The 12,500-nt window shown below is 38.5% G+C and overlaps 1 long non-coding RNA gene across 1 annotated transcript in view; it reads left to right on the top strand.

The window, feature by feature from the left end:
- LOC135109103 (uncharacterized) overlaps nt 1-12,500 on the top strand; it is a 67,345-nt gene that overhangs the window by 8,414 nt on the left and 46,431 nt on the right. The window contains exon 2 of the long non-coding RNA XR_010272578.1: nt 8,096-8,160. This is a non-coding gene — a long non-coding RNA (uncharacterized LOC135109103). The remainder of the gene's footprint in view (nt 1-8,095; nt 8,161-12,500) is intronic.

Genomic DNA, 12,500 nt, shown 5'->3' with positions numbered 1-12,500 from the left:
CCAGACACGAGAATTGTAAGAAGTACAACAAAATATCTGGCGAGATATATCACTTTTCTTTCCGTTTCAGAAATTTCTGTTACTGGCAACAAACATGTAACGAACACTTAAGTCCCGATAGGCAGTGTGGTGGTCACTTACTTCCCCAGTGTGAACAGTGGTCCTGAACCTGTGTCAGTACTCTGAAGGAAATAATGTCACCTGCCAAGGGCAAGGACCTGGACAACAGCAGAAGAGGGTAAAGAAGACAGGGACAAATCAGATTGCATCTCGAGGAAGGAATACTCTGGGGCTTCGAGGAGTGGGAGAAACATCTAAAAACCAGAGGGAAACTAATGGTGGTCGCCGTCACGGCTGACACATTGGGGGAGCAGATGGTCCCGAGGGGCGAGGCGAGAGACAGGTAAAGACAACCAGACATGGAGGGGATGGGAAACACGTGAGGATGTTGATACTGCGTTGTCTCTTAACATTAAGTCTTTATTAACAAGAGGAAAAGGCTTTACATTTACGATTCAAATTCACTTTAAATAAAGGACACAAAAAGAAAAGGAAATATGGCCATTGTTTATTAAATAAGTTCTTGAGAAAATTAATTCCTCTACTCTGGTCGGCAAGACTAATGTACTCGTACAGCGACCACAAGGACTTTTCTGTACAACAAAGCATTTGTCTTGTTACCAAGCAGGCCCGAACCTTCGCCACAAAGAGTAAAGACTGCCTACACACAATAAATATGAGCAATAAAAATGAAGGCCCCAAACATGTAACTAGCTACGATCAAGCATTATTGCATCAAGTAAATTCCAAACCACTGCACTTTTGCAGTCTGGTGCCAGTAGGGAAGTGAGGCTGCGCCACGCATTTAAAACGATTTCGCCTCATTAGAGACAACGAGATCCTCGGGAGGCTCTGGATCCAGCCTTATTTATTGTTTACTTCATTTACATGTCTCCAGGCAAAAGTACTCACACAGAACTTACAAATACCAGCTCCCAAAATAGATGATCCGTGAATTGCAGTGCCTCCAACTGGAACTGCTAAGCTATTCAGAAAACATATCGTTTAGCCATTCCGGATGCTACGTTTGGCTTTTTGAAGGACCTTGCATACAAATAAAAAAATAAAAAAAAAAAAAAATATATATATATATATATATATATATATATATATATATATATATATATATATATATATATATATATATATATATATATATATATATATATATATATATATATATATATATATATATATATATATAAATATATATATATATATATATATATATATATATATATATATATATATTTTTTTTTTATTATAGGACGTAAATGTGTCCATGCTGACGGATGCAATTTTGTGATTTCAATGTTACTGCATAATGAAGACTGTGCTTTTACGCCTAACATTTACTCATTCACTCAGTTAAATGAAAGCATGTAATGCACATAACTAAACTAAAGTAACATAAGTGAAAGGAGACAATCACGGACGCTGCTGCTGCTGCTGCTGTTACTACTACTACTACTACTACTACTACTACTACTACTACTACTACTACTACTACTACTACTACTACTACTACTACTACTACTCACACACACACACACACACACACACACTAATACACGATTTTCTCCGGTAGTTAAAAATATTGTACCCCTCCTCGTGTACCCTATCGTTTATTATTTCTAAAAGTCTATTTCCCGCCTCACAGGAACACTAGCACAGAAAAGTTTAAATCGAGCCCGCATCAGTAAATTTTTCCTCCTCCTCCCATTATTTGTTCAGGTCCTAATAATTCGAATCACCTTTCCTTTGTCCGCTTTCGAATTCCTCAGACAATGACCTTTCCTCACGTTTTCTGCAGCTAAGTAATTCACAGCAACACAGAAAAGAAGAAAATTAATAAGACAAAAGTCTCAAGGATCAACAACCTATGCACGCAAATCCGAGAAAGTCAATCAAAAAATCTGAAGTGATAAGCAATAATTTCATATACAAAACTACTTTGCTATAAATGACTCTAATACCGCACATTATGGCAGAGGAATAATTAAACGGTCAAGGTTTTTTGCTTGACTCCCTCGCCAGAAATTACGAGGAATTATTTATCCGACCCGAAGACTTACAAGTATGGTTCAGGATCGCCAGGGGAACATTGTCTTGAACACGATACCAACAATGACATAAAAGACAGCAACATCACTTCACCGTCCGTGAAGGCGAGCTGGTGGCGCCAAGTACCTGTGGGGGGGGGGGGAGAGAGAGAGAGAGAGAGAGAGAGAGAGAGAGGAGAGGAGACGAGGAGAGAGAGAGAGAGAGAGAGAGAGAGAGCGAGAGAGAGAGCGAGAGAGAGAGAGAGAGAGAGAGAGGAGGAGAGAGAGAGAGAGAGAGAGAGAGAGGAGAGAGAGAGAGAGAGAGCGAGAGAGAGAGAGAGAGAGAGAGAGAGAGAGATCAAGCAGAATCGTAAAAAAAAAGTGTAGTACTGTTGTGTCATTATGATTCTTTTTAATTAATTCATCATCATTAAGTCATTCTACACCACCAACAGCAGGTGCCTGACGGGCATTCTTGAAAAATATTGCCATATTTCAAGTTTTGTGGTAGCCATGTAGGTTCAGACTATTGTAACATGTGCAAACAACGGTAATAATTGACCATTATGAAGAGGACAGTGAATGAGTGAAATAATGCTGTGTAGGGAGAGTAAAGCTAGGAACGTGTTACGATTGAAATCAGACTTCTAAGAAACGTATGTATATCTCAGTATTATACTTGTTTGACGATTGTTTTATGGGTTATAGTTTTGTTGCAGACTTATTTGCCACAAGCTATAGTTTTATTTAAATACCCACATTCATCTAGACTAGTGTGTGAAGCAGAGTAAATTTTGTCAAAAAAAAAAAAAAAAAAATACAGAGGAATGCAAAAAAAAAAAAATAAATAAAATAAATAAATAAATAAATAAAATAAAATAAATAAATAAATGGCAAGGCTTGGGCAAAATGAGAATAATAATTCACTTTTTACACTAGATTATACAATCAGAAACCGTGATAGATATAAGATTCAGCTTCCATGATGGTGACCGCCAAAACTGTAAAGAGGTTCCCCCCCAAATTTTCATAAGTAAGAGGCGATTAATTTTTTTCTAATCCGTATAAAAAGCTCCTCGTGGGTGCCAGTCTGACATCCGCCCTATTAAGATTTACGATGAATCAATAAAAAGAAAAAAAAATCCAAAATGAGGCTACAATTCGCTTTGGCTGAAAGTGACTGGAGAGAGAGAGAGAGAGAGAGAGAGAGAGAGAGAGAGAGAGAGAGAGAGAGAGAGAGAGAGAGAGAGAGAGAGAGAGAGAGAGAGAGAGAGAGAGAGAGAGAGAGAGAGAGAGAGAGAGAGAGAGAGAGAGAGAGAGAGAGAGAGAGAGAGAGAGAAAGTATAAAATGTGGTAAATGGGGTAAGTAAATAAAGTAGATAAAAGAGCAATATGTATGCGGCCAGGGGATACTTTATGGGCACTCAAGGAGGTCTTCTTTAAGGTGATCCCATGTCGAGACTCAGTGTGGTCCGTAAGGATATCAAAGGAATTCTTTTCTCAGCCTCTTCTGCAGGGATCGTGCAATACATCCTTTGTGAATATACAATGAAGGATCTCTTAAAGTTGACCGCTTACAAGGTTCTGTGTGAGTCCTAAATCTTTGTCATACTAGTATATTCCTTTGAAAACTGTTGTTTTACTGTTGACGACTGGGAAAAAAATGTTCACGTTAACGAGTGTTGCAGGACATGAATGCAGCTTTCATAATATTTCTACTAGATCTACGGTCTTATCTGATCTTGAAAAAAAAAAATTGCCTCCTGGAAAAAAGGTATCTATCGATTTTCGACACAGGTGTTTCCGAGTATACACACACACACACACACACACACACACACACACACACACACTCTCTCTCTCCTCCTCTCTCTCTCTCTCTCTCTCTCTCTCTCTCTCTCTCTCTGAAAAAAAAACTACGAACTTAATGAAATACCAGCATCCTGTTAAACAATCGTTAAAGCATTATGCATGAAGCTTATTTTTCGAGCCGAGAAATAATTCAACTATATCTTAGTGAAAAAAAAAAAAACATCCACCATTTTAAAACTAGAACTTTTGCATTTCCAAGGGGAAAATACACAAGAAAGCTCTTGTCTCTTCCTGCTGGGGCAGGGCAGCAAGGCAACGACAATCGCCTAAGTTGGATGACACCCTCTCCAGGGGCGGCTCGTGTATTCTGAAATTAAGTCCCACCAGCAGCCAGTGAGAGGCGGCCAGAGTATCGGGAAAGGAAAAAGAAAATCCCTTCCGCTCCTGCCCTGCCTCTAGAGCAGGAAATAGAGGTGTCGTTTTTACCCGCGTGCACGAGATGGCGTGACGGTTACGGCTTTTACTGTCATATACCCCAACACCTTTGCTGCTCGCTTTCTTTTCTCCCCTGCAAACACCTCTTTACTTTCAAACTATGGCTTTATATATATATATATATATATATATATATATATATATATATATATATATATATATATATATATATATATATATATATATATATATATATATATATATATATATATATATATATATATATATATATATATATATATATATATATATATATATATATATATATATATATATATATATATATATATATATATATATATATATATATATATATATATATATATATATATAATTAGAAGGTCAATTATTTAAAGGGAATTACTTTTCGTCCTGACAAATATTAATGAAATACAACTCGAGTCACGTTTGTATCAATAACACACAACAGTGAAGGCTTATGAAGTAATTATTCATTTGCTAAAAAAATCCAAGCTTTCGAAACAAGGAAATCATTCCGTCAGTATAATTCCAATCTTTTTTTTTCATGAGTCTCATTAATGAGAAGTGAGCGCCAAGACCTCATTTATCTTCATTGTTTTCTTCCAGGACATTACAGAATTTTAAGATTTTCTCGTCTACCCAATAAGGTTTCTTGCCAGGCGTCTTCTGGACGTCTCCCCTTCATCCACTGTGCTCGCCTCCTCTTCTGTTTTCTTTACACTGATGAGGGCAATCTCGGTAATATATCAGCACGATCTTTCGCTTTCCTCCGCCACGGTGAAGGTAATTCGCTCCAGCTATTGATTATTTCGATACAGATGGAAAAAGTGGGATTCTTCATCAGTGTGTGTGTGTGTGTGTGTGTGTGTGTGTGTGTGTGTGTGTGTGTGTGTGTGTGTGTGTGTGTGTGTGTGTGTGTGTGTGTGTGAGAGAGAGAGAGAGAGAGAGAGAGAGAGAGAGAGAGAGAGAGAGAGAGAGAGAGAGAGAGAGAGAGAGAGAGAGAGAGAGAGAGAGAGAGAGAGAGAGAGAGAGAGAGAGAGAGAGAGAGAGAGAGAGAGAGAGAGAGAGAGAGAGCAAAAGTACGAGCAATATCATTATAAACAAATTAAGAATGCTAAATCAAACTGAAATCAGCACTTTCTGAGAGGCGAATTTTTCTAAGGCACCACATTTCTGATCGTAAAATACTAGATATAATCACCTGGGCCCATAAAATTTCCCACTCACTCCCCGGGGGCAGGAGGTGGTGTATTGGTGGCGGGAAAGATTCAGTAGACATTCCCCTGCAGGCTCCGGCGCGCCAAGAAATACCACCACACGCTTGGCTGGGCCCGTCAAGACCAGCAGTATATCGCCTTGCTCATTAGCCGGCGATCTGGACCAGGATAGGATACCTTCATTGATTTTACCTAAATTCCTATACTCCTTTCTCTCAGGCTACGTGCTTCAATGGCTGTCGGGGCGCTTGGTTGTTCTCTATGTGTGTCTTCCTGTCTCTTTTTGGCTCTGTGTCTATTTGTGTTTCTTTGGTCGCCCGTTGGTTTTTCTGTCTGCTTTTCAAGGAGTCTATATTTAATTTTTTTTCTTTCCTATGGCTATCTGTATTTCTATCTGTTTCTCTCGTTACTTGTATTTCTGTCTGTTTTTCTTGTCTATCTGCCTGTCTGTACGTCTCTCTCTCTCTCTCTCTCTCTCTCTCTCTCTCTCTCTCTCTCTCTCTCTCTCTCTCTCTCTCTCTCTCTCTCTCTCTCTCTCTTCAACTTGAAAATTCCACTAATAAGCCCAGACACAATGTACAACAGAGTTTTATTGCAGCTTTATCTTACGTTCTCTTGTGGCTGACTAATCACAATAAGTTCCAGTAAAAGGGAATGTTTCGGAATTAATCTCACTAAAAATGTAAAAGACGAAAAACTCTGGAGACATAATGGATGGTAAAAAAAAAAAAAAAAACATACATAAGTCAAACTCAGTGATCGTTTAGTGTTTGCTTGGCCTGGCACGGGCGGCGGGCATGTAGGGACTCCTGAGCACGTGGCTGTATTGGAGAAAGTAGATACAAGGCTATGTATATTCCACCTCTCCGCCTCCCTCTTTCCCTTACCAGATGACACATTCCTTACGGCCCCAAGCCACGGAAACATTCAGGAAATATTTTCTTCCTATTTACTCCCATTCAATTCCATTTATTTCCCATATATATCTGCGTTTTTTTCCTCCCTTTTATTTTCTTACTATTTTTGGTGTTTTTTCTCTTCTATGTCCTTGTATACTATACTTTTTTTCTTTTCCCTTATTATGTCTTCTTTACCTTTAAATTTGTTTCATTGTTTTTTTTCACATATTATTTTCTTCTCTCGCCTTTGCTAATCTCCATTGTTCTTTCTTCCTCTATCTTTATCATCATCACTCTTTTTCTATTCTTTCATATTTCCTCTCCAGCTCTTTCCTATTTATGTATCCCTTTATCACCACTTTTTTTTTTTACTTTTCTTCCCTTTCCTTTCCTTTTTCCCTCTCGTTATCTTTTCCTCTTTCTGTAACGTTCGTAAATTCCTCAGTGGTGGCGGTTTTCCAATATGGCGTCCAATACTGAAATCATAACAACTGAAAAAATATCGGAATAATGTTATGAATGTTATGGAACAGAAATTTATCTCAGGGTCCTCTAATGGTGCTTGGGAGGATCGTCGGGTGAATTTGTGGCGGGAGCTCACGTGGAATGCTTGGAATGTGTGCAGGCGCGGGGTTGAAGAGAGAGAGAGAGGAAGGGGGTCAAGCTGTCAGAGCCTTGAAAGAAAACGAACACAGAGCACCCAGGATTCCAGTTGTCTAGTGGCTCCTGGCTGGCTAACACAAAGGGACTCACTGCTGTCAGAAGGGATATGATATTTGCGCTCCTATGTAAATTCCTCCTCAAATTTCACGAAAATAATTCTTGTCCCATTATAAATTCTCCTGACCTAAACTAATTTATCATGGGACGGGGTTACTTCGGGGGGAATTTTATGGATGAAGTGTTCGTGGAAGAAATTTACCAGACGGGAATTTCTAATATTCAGATATTCACGAGTAAAAAGGTAAAATAGTGCGAAGGGAGAACATAAATACACGCGGTAAACAGGCAATGACGAGGTACACAATGGTAAACAGGGAAAGAAGGACAGCAGGTGGGGCAATTAGATGACTGGTTAAAGAATGCCCGATAAAAGAAATAGGTAAAGCCTTTCATTGTCTATTACAATGAACATGTGTGCTCCTGCGTGGCGCAAAAATTAAACGGGAATTTTATAATGTTGCTTTTGTCTAGAAGATTAGCCCGGCAAAGATACTCGCAGTCTTTCAATGAAAGGCGTGCATGCACTTATACAGCATTGCTAACAGAGCAGATGGGAAAAGAAAAAAAAAACTGATCATTAGTTAAGTATTTTAAGAGATGTCTTTCACATAGGATGAAAAATTGGAGCAATAAAAGGTAAGTAATCACTTATTGTTCGAAAATTTCTGATAAAAATAAAATTTATACGAGTATCTCTTAAAATTCCTTTTTCATGATGTATCAGGAAAACACGTGTTAATTACTAAATCTAACTGGTTTAACCTGACAATTGATCGATTTTTGTCTTGATCTACTGGCTGCAGCGTTCCTTATCACTGTAACCCCCCATAGTTACGCACCCCTCAGTCCCCTCTCTCCACGGCAGGTGCGGCATGGCGGTCAACGTGCTGGTGCCTCTCCTCATTCCCCTGGGCGAGCAGCTCACCAACGGTAAGTGACGCGTGTCCACTGTTACATGTCACCTCATTGTGAACAGCACCGATGTCATGTAAGTAAGGCATATGGAACGGTGTTCGTCATCCTAACACTATATCTACACGAAAACTAATATTTATTTCTTTAATTAAGACACGTCCAGTGATTTATTGCATTGACACTACGAGCTGAAGTACAGACTCGAGTACCTCTCTGTAATGTCCGTGATGGTGTATAACATGATAATGAACGGAAAATTGATCGCTTTTTAATTTCTTGTATTACAAGCAAAAAGTATTTCAGGATGTTATGACAGCAATGTTCGTTCCCTATATTTTTTATGATTAGTGCCATCTTTTTTTTTTCAGTACGTCCACCAAAAAAAAAAAATAATAATAATAATAATAATAAATAAATAAATAAATAAATAAATAAATAAATAAATAAATAAATAAAAGTCCTTCCGTTTCTTCGCACTAATCACGATATCTTAAATTTTACCGCTTTAATGTACAAGAACTTCTTCAATAATCTTTTCAAATCCACTATCAGTTTCTTCCGTTTTGTTTCTTTATAATGATACCTCTACCAACATATACAAGCATGCCGCTCGTGCTATTCCTCGAGCCTCACGTGATATTTTACATTCCGCACTTCTAAAATACATGGGTTCCTTTTACCACAGCTTCCCACATCAATTTCCATCGCTTGGTCTCCGTCCCCACGAGCCCCCCAAAGGCAGTGCGGCGCGGCCTACTCTTACCACCGCTCCTGTCCCTCCCTTTTGTTCCCACCTGACTGGTCCTCTGCCGCAGCTTCCTTTGTTGGTTCTGTCCTTCCGTTCCTGTGGTGCGTTTCGTTTCCTTTCTCATCGGACAATTTTCTCATGGAAATTGAAACCACCTCTCTATAAATGATTCCTTTGTGTTTCATTCTGCTAAATGTCTGCCTGCCTGTGTGCGTGGCTGTGTCTGTGTGCTATCATTCTCTAGTTTTTCTTGTCTTTCTTTTATCTGGTTCTTTTTTGCATTGTTGTTTTTCTACTGCATATTCTTCCACTGACTTCCTTGCGTAGGTCTCTAATCCTATGGCCTCGGTCCTTGTGCCTGAAGATCCTTTTAAACTGCGAGGGGTTTGAACAGACTGCCCTCATGACAGCCAGTTCAGAATCGACTTCCTTGTTTACTTCCTGCACACACCCCTTACCATGCCTGCCCCAATCAAGGAAACAAAGGAACGCAAAGGAACACCGGCACCTTTGTTGGCCCTTACGGGACTATGTGATAAATTGCGATATCTACGTTAGCTTAAGCAAGAGCTACGACATCCATCGACGCTTCTGATAGCATGTAATGTCATTTGTTTATCATTCCATTTATTACTCGAAAGACACACACTCTCTCTCTCTCTCTCTCTCTCTCTCTCTCTCTCTCTCTCTCTCTCTCTCTCTCTCTCTCTCTCTCTCTCTCTCTCTCTGACATGAATTTTGTTTTATTATTTTCTTCTCTTACTAACATTGAGATTATTCAAGTTTCATCTCTCTCCTGCACGCTATACTTCACACCGACTGGAAAACAACTTAAAAAAAAAAAAAAAAGTACCATCAGAATCAACGATAGTTTTGTGACAAGTAAGCTGTAAGAAATGCTTTGTTATGCACTCTTAGACTTATGCACCATTGACATGTACATTATATAGATTGTTTTGAGCTGACTCCTGAACACTCATGAAATACGAGTATATTTGCATTTATAATGGTAGATGTGAACAGAAATATAACTTTTCTGACCATAAGTTCACCTTGCGAAAATACGAAAAGGAGAATAGAAATATCAATTAGTCAGCCAGTTTACATTTTCATGATAAACTGCAAAGAAAGCACCTAGAGATTAATCTACTCGACGACTTCAGGTTTTCCGGTAAAACTGAGAAAGCATGTCTTGGAAGAGTATATGTAGAAGCTAACTACTACCTTGATTTACCAATTTTGTTTATTAATTCACTAGTTTATCCACCTATTTCTTGTACATTTTTCTCTCCTGCTGATCTGCAACTTGTACGTCAATCCTTCTCCTCCTTCACCTCTTCTGCCATCCTCACTTCCACCTGTCCTTCGCCTCACCCATCGATTTCCATTTTCTCTATATCCCCCCTCCTCTTCCTCCCTCTTTTTCTAACGACTCACGGGAGCTTCTATTGCTTACCCTCTTCCTCTTTCTCTCTTTCTCTCTCTTTAAGGCCCTTTACCTTAACGCTGCTACTGTCTCTGCTACTATCACAAACGTAACAACAACAACAACAACTACAACTACTACTACTACTACTACTACTAGTACAATTTAAATGATTTCTTAAGATTAGCACCACATATAATTACGTCCCATCTGTATGCCTTCGTTGTTTCATTGCCCTTTATTTTAATTGCTCTTTGCTTAATCACACCTAGATACCACCATGAACTTTATTGCATTCAGTCCCCGCTTGAAGGAAGCTGTTACCCTTTTTCTGTAAAGCATGCCCGTTTTCTCCCTTGTGTTGTTTCTCATGGCTAACTACGATCAACCACGCTTCCTTCAACATTTTTTTTTTATTTGATGCTTCTATAGAACACACACAGGGTATGACGGTGACTAGACTTGTAATAATAATGATAATGATGATGATGATGACGATGACGATGATGGTGACCACCACTCATTACAATCATCAGTATTAGTATGTTTATTCCTAGTACTAATGCTCTAAGTAATAATATTCTTCACACAAGAAAAATATTACGACAACAACAACAACAACAACAACAACAACAACAACAACAACAACAACTACTACTACTACTACTACTACTGCTATTTCTACTACTACTACTACTACTACTACTACTACTACTACTACTACTACTACTACTACTACTACTACTACTACTAACAACAACAACAACAACAACAACAACAACAACAACAATAATAATAATAATACTAATAATAACAACAACAACAACAACAACAACAACAACAACAACAACAACAACAGCAACAACTACAACAACAACAACAACAACAACAACAACAACAATAATAATAATAATAATAATAATAATAATAATAATAATAATAATAACAAAACAACAACAACAACAATACATCATAACAAAGGAGGAGGTAGTGAGAGGAGAAGAGTGGTGGTGAGAGGAACACAGGCTGAGGACTGAATATTATATTCCTGACAAAGTTCACAAAGCTTTTTCAGAAGAATATTCCTCTGAAGAAGCTCTGCGACGCTAGTCATGAAAAGAGTTCATATCCTCAGCTTGTGGTCATCTCAATACCAATCTCTTATGTTATTATCATTATTATCGTTGTTGTTGTTGTTGTTGTTGTTGTTCATTTTAAAAAACTACGAGTACGACTGGCTTCCCTCCCACATTACATTTTACATTCTTGGTTATGCCGCCAGCAATATTACAGTATGGAAGTCAAAAACTGGACGACAGGAGGACATATTACATATAATATTGTCGTGTTCCATGCACACATACGGTTAGTTTATATAAACAAATCCGGACTTTTTTATTTACAATGAATAAATGAATTACCAATGTCAAGGCGCCGTAGCATGATTAATCACTGAAAAGCGCATGCACACACTACTGCAGTGTCATATTAGATGGATGAACTCTAGTGCAAAGGTATTAAAGAGCCATGGCACTTCTTATCGCTGGTGAGCAATGAAATCAAGAATGCGCTGTCCATTTTTCTCGCTTAGTTTATAGTGTTGGTCTACATGCCTGCAGTCCTGCAATGCCCCCACGCAAACTCACGTAAGCTTGGAGATATATTTGGCAGCATCATATTGTATTGGTCTACACCTCATTTGCATGCTATTACGCCTCATCTCACAAGTCCAATCCCGGGGAGGAGCGAAACGGGGATGAAGAATGAACCCAAAGAAATTAGGAAATGGAAAGAAAAGCACGAAATTACAGGAAATACAACAAAACGAAAACATGACAACAAAAGGAGGAAAGGCAGAAACTGGTGAGGAAGAGAAAAGAGGAAGACTAAAGAAGAGAGTGTTACGAAATATCAGAACAACATTACTTCAGAATCTGTGGAAGGGAGTTTGAAAAGAACAGTGGATCCGAGCACAAATCCGGATCCAACTCGAAAACAAATATTCATAAAACTGAAATAACGAAAAAAAAAAAAAAAATGAAAAATCTTGGTAGAAACAAAAGAATTTCTCAAGGACAGCAGCACCTCGAAGACTGAGCAGCAAGGCAAAATAAGGAGGATAATCCATCGCCACAGAGCAAAGTCAGTAAATTCACCCGAGACACGAGAATTGAGGCAGCA

The sequence above is a fragment of the Scylla paramamosain genome, chromosome 18, assembly GCF_035594125.1.
Source record: "Scylla paramamosain isolate STU-SP2022 chromosome 18, ASM3559412v1, whole genome shotgun sequence".
Lineage (NCBI taxonomy): Eukaryota > Metazoa > Arthropoda > Malacostraca > Decapoda > Portunidae > Scylla > Scylla paramamosain.
This window is presented reverse-complemented; position numbering and strand designations above follow the sequence as displayed.